Below are 20,438 nucleotides of genomic sequence, written 5' to 3' on the forward strand. Positions count from 1 at the left end.
AAACATAAAATAGCTAACATATCAATCCCAGTTTTGGATTACTTTAATTAACAAAAAAAAATGCATATAGCAGAGGATAGTTTCAATCTGCCTACCTCTGGGTTATGGGCCCAGCATGCTTCCATTGCAGTACTCTGCTGCACATGTAAGTGCAAGAGATCCTGAAGCACTCACTCATCATGGGAAAGTACCAATGTGTTTCTTCGTTGGTTGATGGAAGAAACATCTTACAAAAACTCTCCAGATTATTGACTTTTTAAAGTTTTTCTAGGAAACGTTCTAGATGTATGCTTATTAGCCTTTGTCAGTATATATTTTTTGCAAAGTGTCTCTGTGGCGCAATCGGTTAGTGTGTCCAGCTACTAACCAAAAGGTTGGTGGTTCAATCCCACCCAGGGACGTAATTGAACTTGTTATCAGATTTTGGTGATCTTTAAGTAGACAAGTCAAAATTTCAAACCCCCTCTTATGGTGTAGGGTACCTGGCCTTCTCTGATGTAATCAGAGTTAGATTTGATTCAGTGATTTTATAAAAACAGCTAGGAAGCACAATTTAGCAGTGGGTTGCAGAGAAAAAGAAATATGCTGGCAAAAAAAATCCAATTGAGTGATTAAACAGCTCTTCATTTTCTGGCTTTATTTTTATGCTAACAAATTTGTTCTCTGAAAAGTGTCCACAAAGCCAAGTCTCTGATTAACACCTTTGTAGGGATGGTTTTTCACCTATTACTAAATTAAACTTGCTTCATTGGAAAGGCAGTAAGATGCATCCTCATTTCAATGTCTACTGAAATAATACAGGTTGACACCAGGAAACATTAACGCCACTGCATCCTTGCTGCTTTCTCATGTAGAAGTCTGTTTAATGTGAAAACAAGGTGATATCTAATTAGCACACAGGTAAGGAATTAAGAAAATCTTTATTTAAGGGTGAAGATGTTTCTCACAAAATCGTTGCCCCATTGCATCATTGAAATTCAAGCTGGAAAGATGATTTTAATATATCACTTGTACATTTTGTATTGCTCTTCTGGTGACAATGTAGTTTGTTTTTGTCAATTACCCTTTTAATAATAGGGTAAAGAAAATTAAGTGGATTTTTTAAAGAAAACTATACTGTCAATATACTATTAAAACAAATTAAAATGGTAAAAGTTATTGTACTTTAAGTAAAAATAAAAGAGCAAAAATATCAATCCCAGTTTTGATTATTTAAATTAACAAAAAAAAATGCATATAGCAAAGGATAGTTTCAATCTGCCTACCTCTGGGTTATGGGCCCAGCATGCTTCCATTGCAGTACTCTGCTGCACATGTAAGTGCAAGAGATCCTGAAGCACTCACTCATCATGGGAAAGTACCAATGTGTTTCTTCGTTGGTTGATGGAAGAAACATCTTACAAAAACTCTCCAGATTATTGACTTTTTAAAGTTTTTCTAGGAAACGTTCTAGATGTATGCTTATTAGCCTTTGTCAGTATATATTTTTTGCAAAGTGACTCTGTGGCGCAATCGGTTAGTGTGTCCAGCTACTAACCAAAAGGTTGGTGGTTCAATCCCACCCAGGGACGTAATTGAACTTGTTATCAGATTTTGGTGATCTTTAAGTAGACAAGTCAAAATTTCAAACCCCCTCTTATGGTGTAGGGTACCTGGCCTTCTCTGATGTAATCAGAGTTAGATTTGATTCAGTGATTTTATAAAAACAGCTAGGAAGCACAATTTAGCAGTGGGTTGCAGAGAAAAAGAAATATGCTGGCAAAAAAATCCAATTGAGTGATTAAACAGCTCTTCATTTTCTGGCTTTTTTTTTTGTGAGAAACATCTTCACCCTTAAATAAAGATTTTCTTAATTCCTTACCTGTGTGCTAATTAGATATCACCTTGTTTTCACATTAAACAGTCTTCCACATGAGAAAGCAGCAAGGATGCAGTGGCGTTAATGTTTCCTGGTGTCAACCTGTATTATTTCAGTAGACATTGAAATGAGGATGCATCTTACTGCCTTTCCAATGAAGCAAGTTTAATTTAGTAATAGGTGAAAAACCATCCCTACAAAGGTGTTAATCAGAGACTTGGCTTTGTGGACACTTTTCAGAGAACAAATTTGTTAGCATAAAAATAAAGCCAGAAAATGAAGAGCTGTTTAATCACTCAATTGGATTTTTTTTGCCAGCATATTTCTTTTTCTCTGCAACCCACTGCTAAATTGTGCTTCCTAGCTGTTTTTATAAAATCACTGAATCAAATCTAACTCTGATTACATCAGAGAAGGCCAGGTACCCTACACCATAAGAGGGGGTTTGAAATTTTGACTTGTCTACTTAAAGATCACCAAAATCTGATAACAAGTTCAATTACGTCCCTGGGTGGGATTGAACCACCAACCTTTTGGTTAGTAGCTGGACACACTAACCGATTGCGCCACAGAGACACTTTGCAAAAAGTATATACTGACAAAGGCTAATAAGCATACATCTAGAACGTTTCCTAGAAAAACTTTAAAAAGTCAATAATCTGGAGAGTTTTTGTAAGATGTTTCTTCCATCAACCAACGAAGAAACACATTGGTACTTTCCCATGATGAGTGAGTGCTTCAGGATCTCTTGCACTTACATGTGCAGCAGAGTACTGCAATGGAAGCATGCTGGGCCCATAACCCAGAGGTAGGCAGATTGAAACTATCCTTTGCTATATGCATTTTTTTTTGTTAATTTAAATAATCAAAACTGGGATTGATATTTTTGCTCTTTTATTTTTACTTAAAGTACAATAACTTTTACCATTTTAATTTGTTTTAATAGTATATTGACAGTATAGTTTTCTTTAAAAAATCCACTTAATTTTCTTTACCCTATTATTAAAAGGGTAATTGACAAAAACAAACTACATTGTCACCAGAAGAGCAATACAAAATGTACAAGTGATATATTAAAATCATCTTTCCAGCTTGAATTTCAATGATGCAATGGGGCAACGATTTTGTGAGAAACATCTTCACCCTTAAATAAAGATTTTCTTAATTCCTTACCTGTGTGCTAATTAGATATCACCTTGTTTTCACATTAAACAGACTTCTACATGAGAAAGCAGCAAGGATGCAGTGGCGTTAATGTTTCCTGGTGTCAACCTGTATTATTTCAGTAGACATTGAAATGAGGATGCATCTTACTGCCTTTCCAATGAAGCAAGTTTAATTTAGTAATAGGTGAAAAACCATCCCTACAAAGGTGTTAATAAGAGACTTGGCTTTGTGGACACTTTTCAGAGAACAAATTTGTTAGCATAAAAATAAAGCCAGAAAATGAAGAGCTGTTTAATCACTCAATTGGATTTTTTTTGCCAGCATATTTCTTTTTCTCTGCAACCCACTGCTAAATTGTGCTTCCTAGCTGTTTTTATAAAATCACTGAATCAAATCTAACTCTGATTACATCAGAGAAGGCCAGGTACCCTACACCATAAGAGGGGGTTTGAAATTTTGACTTGTCTACTTAAAGATCACCAAAATCTGATAACAAGTTCAATTACGTCCCTGGGTGGGATTGAACCACCAACCTTTTGGTTAGTAGCTGGACACACTAACCGATTGCGCCACAGAGACACTTTGCAAAAAATATATACTGACAAAGGCTAATAAGCATACATCTAGAACGTTTCCTAGAAAAACTTTAAAAAGTCAATAATCTGGAGAGTTTTTGTAAGATGTTTCTTCCATCAACCAACGAAGAAACACATTGGTACTTTCCCATGATGAGTGAGTGCTTCAGGATCTCTTGCACTTACATGTGCAGCAGAGTACTGCAATGGAAGCATGCTGGGCCCATAACCCAGAGGTAGGCAGATTGAAACTATCCTCTGCTATATGCATTTTTTTTGTTAATTAAAGTAATCCAAAACTGGGATTGATATGTTAGCTATTTTATGTTTACTTAAAGTACAATAACTTTTACCATTTTAATTTGTTTTAATAGTATATTGACAGTATTGTTTTCTTTCAAAAATCCACTTAATTTTCTTTACCCTATTATTAAAATGGTAATTGACAAAAACAAACTACATTGCCACCAGAAGAGCAATACAAAATGTACAAGTGATATATTAAAATCATCTTTCCAGCTTGAATTTCAATGATGCATTGGGGCAACGATTTTGTGAGAAACATCTTCACCCTTAAATAAAGATTTTCTTAATTCCTTACCTGTGTGCTAATTAGATATCACCTTGTTTTCACATTAAACAGACTTCCACATGAGAAAGCAGCAAGGATGCATTGGCGTTAATGTTTCCTGGTGTCAACCTGTATTATTTCAGTAGACATTGAAATGAGGATGCATCTTGCTGCCTTTCCAATGAAGCAAGTTTAATTTAGTAATAGGTGAAAAACCATCCTTACAAAGGTGTTCATCAGAGACTTGGCTTTGTGGACACTTTTCAGAGAACAAATTTGTTAGCATAAAAATAAAGCCAGAAAATGAAGAGCTGTTTAATCACTCAATTGGATTTTTTTGCCAGCATATTTCTTTTTCTCTGCAACCCACTGCTAAATTGTGCTTCCTAGCTGTTTTTATAAAATCACTGAATCAAATCTAACTCTGATTACATCAGAGAAGGCCAGGTACCCTACACCATAAGAGGGGATTTGAAATTTTGACTTGTCTACTTAAAGATCACCAAAATCTGATAACAAGGTCAATTACGTCCCTGGGTGGGATTGAACCACCAACCTTTTGGTTTATAGCCGTACACACTAACTGATTGCACCACAGGGACACTTTGCAAAAGTACATACTGACAAAGGCTAATAAGCATTCATCTAAAACGTTTCCTAGAAAAACTTTAAAAAGTCAATAATCTGGAGAGTTTTTGTAAGATGTTTCTTCCATCCACCAACGAAGAAACACATTGGTACTTTCCCATGATGAGTGAGTGCTTCAGGATCTCTTGCACTTACATGTGCAGCAGAGTACTGCAATGGAAGCATGCTGGGCCCATAACCCAGAGGTAGGCAGATTGAAACTATCCTTTGCTATATGCATTTTTTTTTGTTAATTTAAGTAATCAAAACTGGGATAGATATTTTTGCTCTTTTATTTTTACTTGAAGTACAATAACTTTTACCATTTTAATTTGTTTGAATAGTATATTGACAGTATAGTTTTCTTTAAAAAATCAACTTAATTTTCTTTACCCTATTATTAAAAGGGTAATTGACAAAAACAAACTACATTGTCACCAGAAGAGCAATACAAAATGTACAAGTGATATATTAAAATCATCTTTCCAGCTTGAATTTCAATGATGCATTGGGGCAACGATTTTGTGAGAAACATCTTCACCCTTAAATAAAGATTTTCTTAATTCCTTACCTGTGTGCTAATTAGATATCACCTTGTTTTCACATTAAACAGACTTCCACATGAGAAAGCAGCAAGGATGCAGTGGCGTTAATGTTTCCTGGTGTCAACCTGTATTATTTCAGTAGAAATTGAAATGAGGATGCATCTTGCTGCCTTTCCAATGAAGCAAGTTTAATTTAGTAATAGGTGAAAAACCATCCCTACAAAGGTGTTAATCAGAGACTTGGCTTTGTGGACACTTTTCAGAGAACAAATTTGTTAGCATAAAAATAAAGCCAGAAAATGAAGAGCTGTTTAATCACTCAATTGGATTTTTTTCCAGCATATTTCTTTTTCTCTGCAACCCACTGCTAAATTGTGCTTCCTATCTGTTTTTATAAAATCACTGAATCAAATCTAACTCTGATTACATCAGAGAAGGCCAGGTACCCTACAACATAACAGGGGGTTTGAAATTTTGACTTGTCTACTTAAAGATCACCAAAATCTGATAACAAGGTCAATTACGTCCCTGGGTGGGATTGAACCACCAACTTTTTGGTTAGTAGCCAGACACACTAACCGATTGCGCCACAGAGACACTTTGTAAAAAGTGCGTACTGACAAAGGCTAATAAGCATACATCTAGAACGTTTCCTAGAAAAACTTTAAAAAGTCAATAATCTGGACAGTTTTTGTAAGATGTTTCTTCCATCAACCAACGAAGAAACACATTGGTACTTTCCCATGATGAGTGAGTGCTTCAGGATCTCTTGCACTTACATGTGCAGCAGAGTACTGCAATGGAAGCATGCTGGGCCCATAACCCAGAGGTAGGCAGATTGAAACTATCCTTTGCTATATGCATTTTTTTTGTTAATTTAAGTAATCAAAACTGGGATTGATATTTTTGCTCTTTTATTTTTACTTAAAGTACAATAACTTTTACCATTTTAATTTGTTTTAATAGTATATTGACAGTATAGTTTTCTTTAAAAAATCCACTTAATTTTCTTTACCCTATTATTAAAAGGGTAATTGACAAAAACAAACTACATTGTCACCAGAAGAGCAATACAAAATGTACAAGTGATATATTAAAATCATCTTTCCAGCTTGAATTTCAATGATGCATTGGGGCAACGATTTTGTGAGAAACATCTTCACCCTTAAATAAAGATTTTCTTAATTCCTTACCTGTGTGCTAATTAGATATCACCTTGTTTTCACATTAAACAGACTTCTACATGAGAAAGCAGCAAGGATGCAGTGGCGTTAATGTTTCCTGGTGTCAACCTGTATTATTTCAGTAGACATTGAAATGAGGATGCATCTTACTGCCTTTCCAATGAAGCAAGTTTAATTTAGTAATAGGTGAAAAACCATCCCTACAAAGGTGTTAATCAGAGACTTGGCTTTGTGGACACTTTTCAGAGAACAAATTTGTTAGCATAAAAATAAAGCCAGAAAATGAAGAGCTGTTTAATCACTCAATTGGATTTTTTTTGCCAGCATATTTCTTTTTCTCTGCAACCCACTGCTAAATTGTGCTTCCTAGCTGTTTTTATAAAATCACTGAATCAAATCTAACTCTGATTACATCAGAGAAGGCCAGGTACCCTACACCATAAGAGGGGGTTTGAAATTTTGACTTGTCTACTTAAAGATCACCAAAATCTGATAACAAGTTCAATTACGTCCCTGGGTGGGATTGAACCACCAACCTTTTGGTTAGTAGCCGGACACACTAACCGATTGCGCCACAGAGACACTTTGCAAAAAGTATATACTGACAAAGGCTAATAAGCATACATCTAGAACGTTTCCTAGAAAAACTTTAAAAAGTCAATAATCTGGAGAGTTTTTGTAAGATGTTTCTTCCATCAACCAACGAAGAAACACATTGGTACTTTCCCATGATGAGTGAGTGCTTCAGGATCTCTTGCACTTACATGTGCAGCAGAGTACTGCAATGGAAGCATGCTGGGCCCATAACCCAGAGGTAGGCAGATTGAAACTATCCTCTGCTATATGCATTTTTTTTGTTAATTAAAGTAATCCAAAACTGGGATTGATATGTTAGCTATTTTATGTTTACTTAAAGTACAATAACTTTTACCATTTTAATTTGTTTTAATAGTATATTGACAGTATTGTTTTCTTTCAAAAATCCACTTAATTTTCTTTACCCTATTATTAAAATGGTAATTGACAAAAACAAACTACATTGCCACCAGAAGAGCAATACAAAATGTACAAGTGATATATTAAAATCATCTTTCCAGCTTGAATTTCAATGATGCATTGGGGCAACGATTTTGTGAGAAACATCTTCACCCTTAAATAAAGATTTTCTTAATTCCTTACCTGTGTGCTAATTAGATATCACCTTGTTTTCACATTAAACAGACTTCCACATGAGAAAGCAGCAAGGATGCATTGGCGTTAATGTTTCCTGGTGTCAACCTGTATTATTTCAGTAGACATTGAAATGAGGATGCATCTTGCTGCCTTTCCAATGAAGCAAGTTTAATTTAGTAATAGGTGAAAAACCATCCTTACAAAGGTGTTCATCAGAGACTTGGCTTTGTGGACACTTTTCAGAGAACAAATTTGTTAGCATAAAAATAAAGCCAGAAAATGAAGAGCTGTTTAATCACTCAATTGGATTTTTTTGCCAGCATATTTCTTTTTCTCTGCAACCCACTGCTAAATTGTGCTTCCTAGCTGTTTTTATAAAATCACTGAATCAAATCTAACTCTGATTACATCAGAGAAGGCCAGGTACCCTACACCATAAGAGGGGATTTGAAATTTTGACTTGTCTACTTAAAGATCACCAAAATCTGATAACAAGGTCAATTACGTCCCTGGGTGGGATTGAACCACCAACCTTTTGGTTTATAGCCGTACACACTAACTGATTGCACCACAGGGACACTTTGCAAAAGTACATACTGACAAAGGCTAATAAGCATTCATCTAAAACGTTTCCTAGAAAAACTTTAAAAAGTCAATAATCTGGAGAGTTTTTGTAAGATGTTTCTTCCATCCACCAACGAAGAAACACATTGGTACTTTCCCATGATGAGTGAGTGCTTCAGGATCTCTTGCACTTACATGTGCAGCAGAGTACTGCAATGGAAGCATGCTGGGCCCATAACCCAGAGGTAGGCAGATTGAAACTATCCTTTGCTATATGCATTTTTTTTTGTTAATTTAAGTAATCAAAACTGGGATAGATATTTTTGCTCTTTTATTTTTACTTGAAGTACAATAACTTTTACCATTTTAATTTGTTTGAATAGTATATTGACAGTATAGTTTTCTTTAAAAAATCAACTTAATTTTCTTTACCCTATTATTAAAAGGGTAATTGACAAAAACAAACTACATTGTCACCAGAAGAGCAATACAAAATGTACAAGTGATATATTAAAATCATCTTTCCAGCTTGAATTTCAATGATGCATTGGGGCAACGATTTTGTGAGAAACATCTTCACCCTTAAATAAAGATTTTCTTAATTCCTTACCTGTGTGCTAATTAGATATCACCTTGTTTTCACATTAAACAGACTTCCACATGAGAAAGCAGCAAGGATGCAGTGGCGTTAATGTTTCCTGGTGTCAACCTGTATTATTTCAGTAGAAATTGAAATGAGGATGCATCTTGCTGCCTTTCCAATGAAGCAAGTTTAATTTAGTAATAGGTGAAAAACCATCCCTACAAAGGTGTTAATCAGAGACTTGGCTTTGTGGACACTTTTCAGAGAACAAATTTGTTAGCATAAAAATAAAGCCAGAAAATGAAGAGCTGTTTAATCACTCAATTGGATTTTTTTCCAGCATATTTCTTTTTCTCTGCAACCCACTGCTAAATTGTGCTTCCTATCTGTTTTTATAAAATCACTGAATCAAATCTAACTCTGATTACATCAGAGAAGGCCAGGTACCCTACAACATAACAGGGGGTTTGAAATTTTGACTTGTCTACTTAAAGATCACCAAAATCTGATAACAAGGTCAATTACGTCCCTGGGTGGGATTGAACCACCAACTTTTTGGTTAGTAGCCAGACACACTAACCGATTGCGCCACAGAGACACTTTGTAAAAAGTGCGTACTGACAAAGGCTAATAAGCATACATCTAGAACGTTTCCTAGAAAAACTTTAAAAAGTCAATAATCTGGACAGTTTTTGTAAGATGTTTCTTCCATCAACCAACGAAGAAACACATTGGTACTTTCCCATGATGAGTGAGTGCTTCAGGATCTCTTGCACTTACATGTGCAGCAGAGTACTGCAATGGAAGCATGCTGGGCCCATAACCCAGAGGTAGGCAGATTGAAACTATCCTTTGCTATATGCATTTTTTTTGTTAATTTAAGTAATCAAAACTGGGATTGATATTTTTGCTCTTTTATTTTTACTTAAAGTACAATAACTTTTACCATTTTAATTTGTTTTAATAGTATATTGACAGTATAGTTTTCTTTAAAAAATCCACTTAATTTTCTTTACCCTATTATTAAAAGGGTAATTGACAAAAACAAACTACATTGTCACCAGAAGAGCAATACAAAATGTACAAGTGATATATTAAAATCATCTTTCCAGCTTGAATTTCAATGATGCATTGGGGCAACGATTTTGTGAGAAACATCTTCACCCTTAAATAAAGATTTTCTTAATTCCTTACCTGTGTGCTAATTAGATATCACCTTGTTTTCACATTAAACAGACTTCTACATGAGAAAGCAGCAAGGATGCAGTGGCGTTAATGTTTCCTGGTGTCAACCTGTATTATTTCAGTAGACATTGAAATGAGGATGCATCTTACTGCCTTTCCAATGAAGCAAGTTTAATTTAGTAATAGGTGAAAAACCATCCCTACAAAGGTGTTAATCAGAGACTTGGCTTTGTGGACACTTTTCAGAGAACAAATTTGTTAGCATAAAAATAAAGCCAGAAAATGAAGAGCTGTTTAATCACTCAATTGGATTTTTTTTGCCAGCATATTTCTTTTTCTCTGCAACCCACTGCTAAATTGTGCTTCCTAGCTGTTTTTATAAAATCACTGAATCAAATCTAACTCTGATTACATCAGAGAAGGCCAGGTACCCTACACCATAAGAGGGGGTTTGAAATTTTGACTTGTCTACTTAAAGATCACCAAAATCTGATAACAAGTTCAATTACGTCCCTGGGTGGGATTGAACCACCAACCTTTTGGTTAGTAGCCGGACACACTAACCGATTGCGCCACAGAGACACTTTGCAAAAAGTATATACTGACAAAGGCTAATAAGCATACATCTAGAACGTTTCCTAGAAAAACTTTAAAAAGTCAATAATCTGGAGAGTTTTTGTAAGATGTTTCTTCCATCAACCAACGAAGAAACACATTGGTACTTTCCCATGATGAGTGAGTGCTTCAGGATCTCTTGCACTTACATGTGCAGCAGAGTACTGCAATGGAAGCATGCTGGGCCCATAACCCAGAGGTAGGCAGATTGAAACTATCCTTTGCTATATGCATTTTTTTTTGTTAATTTAAGTAATCAAAACTGGGATTGATATTTTTGCTCTTTTATTTTTACTTAAAGTACAATAACTTTTACCATTTTAATTTGTTTTAATAGTATATTGACAGTATAGTTTTCTTTAAAAAATCCACTTAATTTTCTTTACCCTATTATTAAAAGGGTAATTGACAAAAACAAACTACATTGTCACCAGAAGAGCAATACAAAATGTACAAGTGATATATTAAAATCATCTTTCCAGCTTGAATTTCAATGATGCATTGGGGCAACGATTTTGTGAGAAACATCTTCACCCTTAAATAAAGATTTTCTTAATTCCTTACCTGTGTGCTAATTAGATATCACCTTGTTTTCACATTAAACAGACTTCTACATGAGAAAGCAGCAAGGATGCAGTGGCGTTAATGTTTCCTGGTGTCAACCTGTATTATTTCAGTAGACATTGAAATGAGGATGCATCTTACTGCCTTTCCAATGAAGCAAGTTTAATTTAGTAATAGGTGAAAAACCATCCCTACAAAGGTGTTAATCAGAGACTTGGCTTTGTGGACACTTTTCAGAGAACAAATTTGTTAGCATAAAAATAAAGCCAGAAAATGAAGAGCTGTTTAATCACTCAATTGGATTTTTTTTGCCAGCATATTTCTTTTTCTCTGCAACCCACTGCTAAATTGTGCTTCCTAGCTGTTTTTATAAAATCACTGAATCAAATCTAACTCTGATTACATCAGAGAAGGCCTGGTACCCTACACCATAAGAGGGGGTTTGAAATTTTGACTTGTCTACTTAAAGATCACCAAAATCTGATAACAAGTTCAATTACGTCCCTGGGTGAGATTGAACCACCAACCTTTTGGTTAGTAGCCGGACACACTAACCGATTGCGCCACAGAGACACTTTGCAAAAAGTATATACTGACAAAGGCTAATAAGCATACATCTAGAACGTTTCCTAGAAAAACTTTAAAAAGTCAATAATCTGGAGAGTTTTTGTAAGATGTTTCTTCCATCAACCAACGAAGAAACACATTGGTACTTTCCCATGATGAGTGAGTGCTTCAGGATCTCTTGCACTTACATGTGCAGCAGAGTACTGCAATGGAAGCATGCTGGGCCCATAACCCAGAGGTAGGCAGATTGAAACTATCCTTTGCTATATGCATTTTTTTTTTGTTAATTTAAGTAATCAAAACTGGGATTGATATTTTTGCTCTTTTATTTTTACTTAAAGTACAATAACTTTTGCCATTTTAATTTGTTTTAATAGTATACTGACAGTATAGTTTTCTTTAAAAAATCCACTTAATTTTCTTTACCCTATTATTAAAAGGGTAATTGACAAAAACAAACTACATTGTCACCAGAAGAGCAATACAAAATGTACAAGTGATATATTAAAATCATCTTTCCAGCTTGAATTTCAATGATGCATTGGGGCAACGATTTTGTGAGAAACATCTTCACCCTTAAATTAAGATTTTCTTAATTCCTTACCTGTGTGCTAATTAGATATCACCTTGTTTTCACATTAAACAGACTTCTACATGAGAAAGCAGCAAGGATGCAGTGGCGTTAATGTTTCCTGGTGTCAACCTGTATTATTTCAGTAGACATTGAAATGAGGATGCATCTTGCTGCCTTTCCAATGAAGCAAGTTTAATTTAGTAATAGGTGAAAAACCATCCCTACAAAGGTGTTCATCAGAGACTTGGCTTTGTGGACACTTTTCAGAGAACAAATTTGTTAGCATAAAAATAAAGCCAGAAAATGAAGAGCTGTTTAATCACTCAATTGGATTTTTTTTGCCAGCATATTTCTTTTTCTCTGCAACCCACTGCTAAATTGTGCTTCCTAGCTGTTTTTATAAAATCACTGAATCAAATCTAACTCTGATTACATCAGAGAAGGCCAGGTACCCTACACCATAAGAGGGGGTTTGAAATTTTGACTTGTCTACTTAAAGATCACCAAAATCTGATAACAAGTTCAATTACATCCCTGGGTGGGATTGAACCACCAACCTTTTGGTTAGTAGCTGGACACACTAACCGATTGCGCCACAGAGACACTTTGCAAAAAATACATACTGACAAAGGCTAATAAGCATACATCTAGAACGTTTCCTAGAAAAACTTTAAAAAGTCAATAATCTGGAGAGTTTTTGTAAGATGTTTCTTCCATCAACCAACGAAGAAACACATTGGTACTTTCCCATGATGAGTGAGTGCTTCAGGATCTCTTGCACTTACATGTGCAGCAGAGTACTGCAATGGAAGCATGCTGGGCCCATAACCCAGAGGTAGGCAGATTGAAACTATCCTCTGCTATATGCATTTTTTTTGTTAATTAAAGTAATCCAAAACTGGGATTGATATGTTAGCTATTTTATGTTTACTTAAAGTACAATAACTTTTACCATTTTAATTTGTTTTAATAGTATATTGACAGTATTGTTTTCTTTCAAAAATCCACTTAATTTTCTTTACCCTATTATTAAAATGGTAATTGACAAAAACAAACTACATTGTCACCAGAAGAGCAATACAAAATGTACAAGTGATATATTAAAATCATCTTTCCAGCTTGAATTTCAATGATGCATTGGGGCAACGATTTTGTGAGAAACATCTTCACCCTTAAATAAAGATTTTCTTAATTCCTTACCTGTGTGCTAATTAGATATCACCTTGTTTTCACATTAAACAGACTTCCACATGAGAAAGCAGCAAGGATGCATTGGCGTTAATGTTTCCTGGTGTCAACCTGTATTATTTCAGTAGACATTGAAATGAGGATGCATCTTGCTGCCTTTCCAATGAAGCAAGTTTAATTTAGTAATAGGTGAAAAACCATCCTTACAAAGGTGTTCATCAGAGACTTGGCTTTGTGGACACTTTTCAGAGAACAAATTTGTTAGCATAAAAATAAAGCCAGAAAATGAAGAGCTGTTTAATCACTCAATTGGATTTTTTTGCCAGCATATTTCTTTTTCTCTGCAACCCACTGCTAAATTGTGCTTCCTAGCTGTTTTTATAAAATCACTGAATCAAATCTAACTCTGATTACATCAGAGAAGGCCAGGTACCCTACACCATAAGAGGGGATTTGAAATTTTGACTTGTCTACTTAAAGATCACCAAAATCTGATAACAAGGTCAATTACGTCCCTGGGTGGGATTGAACCACCAACCTTTTGGTTTATAGCCGTACACACTAACTGATTGCACCACAGAGACACTTTGCAAAAGTACATACTGACAAAGGCTAATAAGCATTCATCTAAAACGTTTCCTAGAAAAACTTTAAAAAGTCAATAATCTGGAGAGTTTTTGTAAGATGTTTCTTCCATCCACCAACGAAGAAACACATTGGTACTTTCCCATGATGAGTGAGTGCTTCAGGATCTCTTGCACTTCCATGTGCAGCAGAGTACTGCAATGGAAGCATGCTGGGCCCATAACCCAGAGGTAGGCAGATTGAAACTATCCTTTGCTATATGCATTTTTTTTGTTAATTTAAGTAATCAAAACTGGGATTGATATTTTTGCTCTTTTTTACTTGAAGTACAATAACTTTTACCATTTTAATTTGTTTGAATAGTATATTGACAGTATAGTTTTCTTTAAAAAATCAACTTAATTTTCTTTACCCTATTATTAAAAGGGTAATTGACAAAAACAAACTACATTGTCACCAGAAGAGCAATACAAAATGTACAAGTGATATATTAAAATCATCTTTCCAGCTTGAATTTCAATGATGCATTGGGGCAACGATTTTGTGAGAAACATCTTCACCCTTAAATAAAGATTTTCTTAATTCCTTACCTGTGTGCTAATTAGATATCACCTTGTTTTCACATTAAACAGACTTCCACATGAGAAAGCAGCAAGGATGCAGTGGCGTTAATGTTTCCTGGTGTCAACCTGTATTATTTCAGTAGAAATTGAAATGAGGATGCATCTTGCTGCCTTTCCAATGAAGCAAGTTTAATTTAGTAATAGGTGAAAAACCATCCCTACAAAGGTGTTAATCAGAGACTTGGCTTTGTGGACACTTTTCAGAGAACAAATTTGTTAGCATAAAAATAAAGCCAGAAAATGAAGAGCTGTTTAATCACTCAATTGGATTTTTTTTCCAGCATATTTCTTTTTCTCTGCAACCCACTGCTAAATTGTGCTTCCTATCTGTTTTTATAAAATCACTGAATCAAATCTAACTCTGATTACATCAGAGAAGGCCAGGTACCCTACAACATAACAGGGGGTTTGAAATTTTGACTTGTCTACTTAAAGATCACCAAAATCTGATAACAAGGTCAATTACGGCCCTGGGTGGGATTGAACCACCAACCTTTTGGTTAGTTGCCAGACACACTAACCGATTGCACCACAGAGACACTTCACAAAAAGTACCTACTGACAAAGGCTAATAAGCATACATCTAGAACGTTCCCTAGAAAAACTTTAAAAAGTCAATAATCTGGAGAGTTTTTGTAAAATGTTTCTTCCATCAACCAACGAAGAAACACATTGGTACTTTCCCATGATGAGTGAGTGCTTCAGGATCTCTTGCACTTACATGTGCAGCAGAGTACTGCAATGGAAGCATGCTGGGCCCATAACCCAGAGGTAGGCAGATTGAAACTGTCCTTTGCTATATGCATTTTTTTTGTTAATTTAAGTAATCAAAACTGGGATTGATATTTTTGCTCTTTTATTTTTACTTGAAGTACAATAACTTTTACCATTTTAATTTGTTTAAATCCACTTAATTTTCTTTACCCTATTATTAAAAGGGTAATTGACAAAAACAAACTACATTGTCACCAGAAGAGCAATACAAAATGTACAAGTGATATATTAAAATCATCTTTCCAGCTTGAATTTCAATGATGCATTGGGGCAACGATTTTGTGAGAAACATCTTCACCCTTAAATAAAGATTTTCTTAATTCCTTACCTGTGTGCTAATTAGATATCACCTTGTTTTCACATTAAACAGACTTCCACATGAGAAAGCAGCAAGGATGCATTGGCGTTAATGTTTCCTGGTGTCAACCTGTATTATTTCAGTAGACATTGAAATGAGGATGCATCTTGCTGCCTTTCCAATGAAGCAAGTTTAATTTAGTAATAGGTGAAAAACCATCCTTACAAAGGTGTTCATCAGAGACTTGGCTTTGTGGACACTTTTCAGAGAACAAATTTGTTAGCATAAAAATAAAGCCAGAAAATGAAGAGCTGTTTAATCACTCAATTGGATTTTTTTGCCAGCATATTTCTTTTTCTCTGCAACCCACTGCTAAATTGTGCTTCCTAGCTGTTTTTATAAAATCACTGAATCAAATCTTACTCTGATTACATCAGAGAAGGCCAGGTACCCTACACCATAAGAGGGGATTTGAAATTTTGACTTGTCTACTTAAAGATCACCAAAATCTGATAACAAGGTCAATTACGTCCCTGGGTGGGATTGAACCACCAACCTTTTGGTTTATAGCCGTACACACTAACTGATTGCACCACAGAGACACTTTGCAAAAGTACATACTGACAAAGGCTAATAAGCATTCATCTAAAACGTTTCCTAGAAAAACTTTAAAAAGTCAATAATCTGGAGAGTTTTTATAAGATGTTTCTTCCATCCACCAACGAAGAAACACATTGGTACTTTCCCATGATGAGTGAGTGCTTCAGGATCTCTTGCACTTCCATGTGCAGCAGAGTACTGCAATGGAAGCATGCTGGGCCCATAACCCAGAGGTAGGCAGATTGAAACTATCCTTTGCTATATGCATTTTTTTTGTTAATTTAAGTAATCAAAACTGGGATTGATATTTTTGCTCTTTTTTACTTGAAGTACAATAACTTTTACCATTTTAATTTGTTTGAATAGTATATTGACAGTATAGTTTTCTTTAAAAAATCAACTTAATTTTCTTTACCCTATTATTAAAAGGGTAATTGACAAAAACAAACTACATTGTCACCAGAAAAGCAATACAAAATGTACAAGTGATATATTAAAATCATCTTTCCAGCTTGAATTTCAATGATGCATTGGGGCAACGATTTTGTGAGAAACATCTTCACCCTTAAATAAAGATTTTCTTAATTCCTTACCTGTGTGCTAATTAGATATCACCTTGTTTTCACATTAAACAGACTTCCACATGAGAAAGCAGCAAGGATGCAGTGGCGTTAATGTTTCCTGGTGTCAACCTGTATTATTTCAGTAGAAATTGAAATGAGGATGCATCTTGCTGCCTTTCCAATGAAGCAAGTTTAATTTAGTAATAGGTGAAAAACCATCCCTACAAAGGTGTTAATCAGAGACTTGGCTTTGTGGACACTTTTCAGAGAACAAATTTGTTAGCATAAAAATAAAGCCAGAAAATGAAGAGCTGTTTAATCACTCAATTGGATTTTTTTTTCCAGCATATTTCTTTTTCTCTGCAACCCACTGCTAAATTGTGCTTCCTATCTGTTTTTATAAAATCACTGAATCAAATCTAACTCTGATTACATCAGAGAAGGCCAGGTACCCTACAACATAACAGGGGGTTTGAAATTTTGACTTGTCTACTTAAAGATCACCAAAATCTGATAACAAGGTCAATTACGTCCCTGGGTGGGATTGAACCACCAACCTTTTGGTTAGTAGCCAGACACACTAACCGATTGCGCCACAGAGAAACTTCACAAAAAGTACCTACTGACAAAGGCTAATAAGCATACATCTAGAACGTTCCCTAGAAAAACTTTAAAAAGTCAATAATCTGGAGAGTTTTTGTAAAATGTTTCTTCCATCAACCAACGAAGAAACACATTGGTACTTTCCCATGATGAGTGAGTGCTTCAGGATCTCTTGCACTTACATGTGCAGCAGAGTACTGCAATGGAAGCATGCTGGGCCCATAACCCAGAGGTAGGCAGATTGAAACTGTCCTTTGCTATATGCATTTGTTTTGTTAATTTAAGTAATCAAAACTGGGATTGATATTTTTGCTCTTTTATTTTTACTTGAAGTACAATAACTTTTACCATTTTAATTTGTTTAAATCCACTTAATTTTCTTTACCCTATTATTAAAAGGGTAATTGACAAAAACAAACTACATTGTCACCAGAAGAGCAATACAAAATGTACAAGTGATATATTAAAATCATCTTTCCAGCTTGAATTTCAATGATGCATTGGGGCAACGATTTTGTGAGAAACATCTTCACCCTTAAATAAAGATTTTCTTAAATCCTTACCTGTGTGCTAATTAGATATCACCTTGTTTTCACATTAAACAGACTTCCACATGAGAAAGCAGCAAGGATGCAGTGGCGTTAATGTTTCCTGGTGTCAACCCGTATTATTTCAGTAGACATTGAAATGAGGATGCATCTTGCTGCCTTTCCAATGAAGCAAATTTAATTTAGTAATAGGTGAAAAACCATCCCTACAAAGGTGGTAATCAGAGACTTGGCTTTGTGGACACTTTTCAGAGAACAAATTTGTTAGCATAAAAATAAAGCCAGAAAATGAAGAGCTGTTTAATCACTCAATTGGATTTTTTTGCCAGCATATTTCTTTTTCTCTGCAACCCACAGCTAAATTGTGCTTCCTAGCTGTTTTTATAAAATCACTGAATCAAATCTAACTCTGATTACATCAGAGAAGGCCAGGTACCCTACACCATAAGAGGGGGTTTGAAATTTTGACTTGTCTACTTAAAGATCACCAAAATCTGATAACAAGGTCAATTACGTCCCTGGGTGGGATTGAACCACCAACCTTTTGGTTTATAGCCGTACACACTAACTGATTGCGCCACAGAGACACTTTGCAAAAGTACATACTGACAAAGTCTAATAAGCATTCATCTAAAACGTTTCCTAGAAAAACTTTAAAAAGTCAATAATCTGGAGAGTTTTTGTAAAATGTTTCTTCCATCCACCAACGAAGAAACACATTGGTACTTTCCCATGATGAGTGAGTGCTTCAGGATTTATTGCACTTACATGTGCAGCAGAGTACTGCAATGGAAGCATGCTGGGCCCATAACCCAGAGGTAGGCAGATTAAAACTATCCTCTGCTATATGCATTTTTTTTGTTAATTAAAGTAATCCAAAACTGGGATTGATATTTTTGCTCTTTTATTTTTCATTAAAGTACAATAACTTTTACCATTTTAATTTGTTTTAATAGTATATTGAAAGTATTGTTTTCTTTTAAAAATCCACTTAATTTTCTTTACCCTATTATTAAAATGGTAATTGACAAAAACAAACTACATTGTCACCAGAAGAGCAATACAAAATGTACAAGTGATATATTAAAATCATCTTTCCAGCTTGAATTTCAATGATGCATTGGGGCAACGATTTTGTGAGAAACATTTTCACCCTTAAATAAAGATTTTCTTAATTCCTTACCTGTGTGCTAATTAGATATCACCTTGTTTTCACATTAAACAGACTTCCACATGAGAAAGCAGCAAGGATGCAGTGGCGTTAATGTTTCCTGGTGTCAACCTGTATTATTTCAGTAGACATTGAAATGAGGATGCATCTTGCTGCCTTTCCAATGAAGCAAGTTTAATTTAGTAATAGGTGAAAAACCATCCTTACAAAGGTGTTAATCAGAGACTTGGCTTTGTGGACACTATTCAGAGAACAAATTTGTTAGCATAAAAATAAAGCCAGAAAATGAAGAGCTGTTTAATCACTCAATTGGATTTTTTTGCCAGCATATTTCTTTTTCTCTGCAACCCACTGCTAAATTGTGCTTCCTAGCTGTTTTTATAAAATCACTGAATCAAATCTAACTCTGATTACATCAGAGAAGGCCAGGTACCCTACACCATAAGAGGGGGTTTGAAATTTTGACTTGTCTACTTAAAGATCACCAAAATCTGATAACAAGGTCAATTACGTCTCTGGGTGGGATTGAACCACCAACCTTTTGGTTAATAGCCATGCACACTAACTGATTGCGCCACAGAGACACTTTGCGAAAGGCCATACTGACAAAGGCTAATAAGCATTCATCTAAAACGTTTCCTAGAAAAACTTTAAAAAGTCAATAATCTGGAGAGTTTTTGTAAGATGTTTCTTCCATCAACCAATGAAGAAACACATTGGTACTTTCCCATGATGAGTGAGTGCTTCAGGATCTCTTGCACTTACATGTGCAGCAGAGTACAGCAATGGAAGCATGCTGGGCCCATAACCCAGCGGTAGGCAGATTGAAACTATCCTCTGCTATATGCATTTTTTTTTGTTAATTAAAGAAATCCAAAACTGGGATTGATATTTTGGCTCTTTTATTTTTACTTAAAGTACAATAACTTTTACCATTTTAATTTGTTTTAATAGTATATTGACAGTATTGTTTTCTTTCAAAAATCCACTTACTTTTCTTTACCCTATTATTAAAATGGTAATTGACAAAAACAAACTACATTGTCACCAGAAGAGCAATACAAAATGTACAAGTGATATATTAAAATCATCTTTCCAGCTTGAATTTCAATGATGCATTGGGGCAACGATTT

The 20,438-nt window shown here is 35.0% G+C and overlaps 4 non-coding genes across 4 annotated transcripts; all 4 read right to left on the minus strand.

The window, feature by feature from the left end:
• Positions 1-5,866: 5,866 nt before the first annotated feature.
• On the minus strand, positions 5,867-5,940 carry TRNAS-ACU (transfer RNA serine (anticodon ACU)). Its single transcript has one exon. It is a non-coding gene; the product is annotated as a tRNA-Ser (tRNA).
• A 1,095-nt stretch (positions 5,941-7,035) lies between these two features.
• TRNAS-ACU (transfer RNA serine (anticodon ACU)) lies at positions 7,036-7,109 on the minus strand. The gene has a single exon. It is a non-coding gene; the product is annotated as a tRNA-Ser (tRNA).
• Positions 7,110-9,371: 2,262 nt separating this feature from the next.
• On the minus strand, positions 9,372-9,445 carry TRNAS-ACU (transfer RNA serine (anticodon ACU)). Its single transcript has one exon. It is a non-coding gene; the product is annotated as a tRNA-Ser (tRNA).
• Positions 9,446-10,540: 1,095 nt separating this feature from the next.
• On the minus strand, positions 10,541-10,614 carry TRNAS-ACU (transfer RNA serine (anticodon ACU)). The gene has a single exon. It is a non-coding gene; the product is annotated as a tRNA-Ser (tRNA).
• Positions 10,615-20,438: the final 9,824 nt, after the last annotated feature.

The sequence above is a fragment of the Pseudophryne corroboree genome, chromosome 8, assembly GCF_028390025.1.
Source record: "Pseudophryne corroboree isolate aPseCor3 chromosome 8, aPseCor3.hap2, whole genome shotgun sequence".
Lineage (NCBI taxonomy): Eukaryota > Metazoa > Chordata > Amphibia > Anura > Myobatrachidae > Pseudophryne > Pseudophryne corroboree.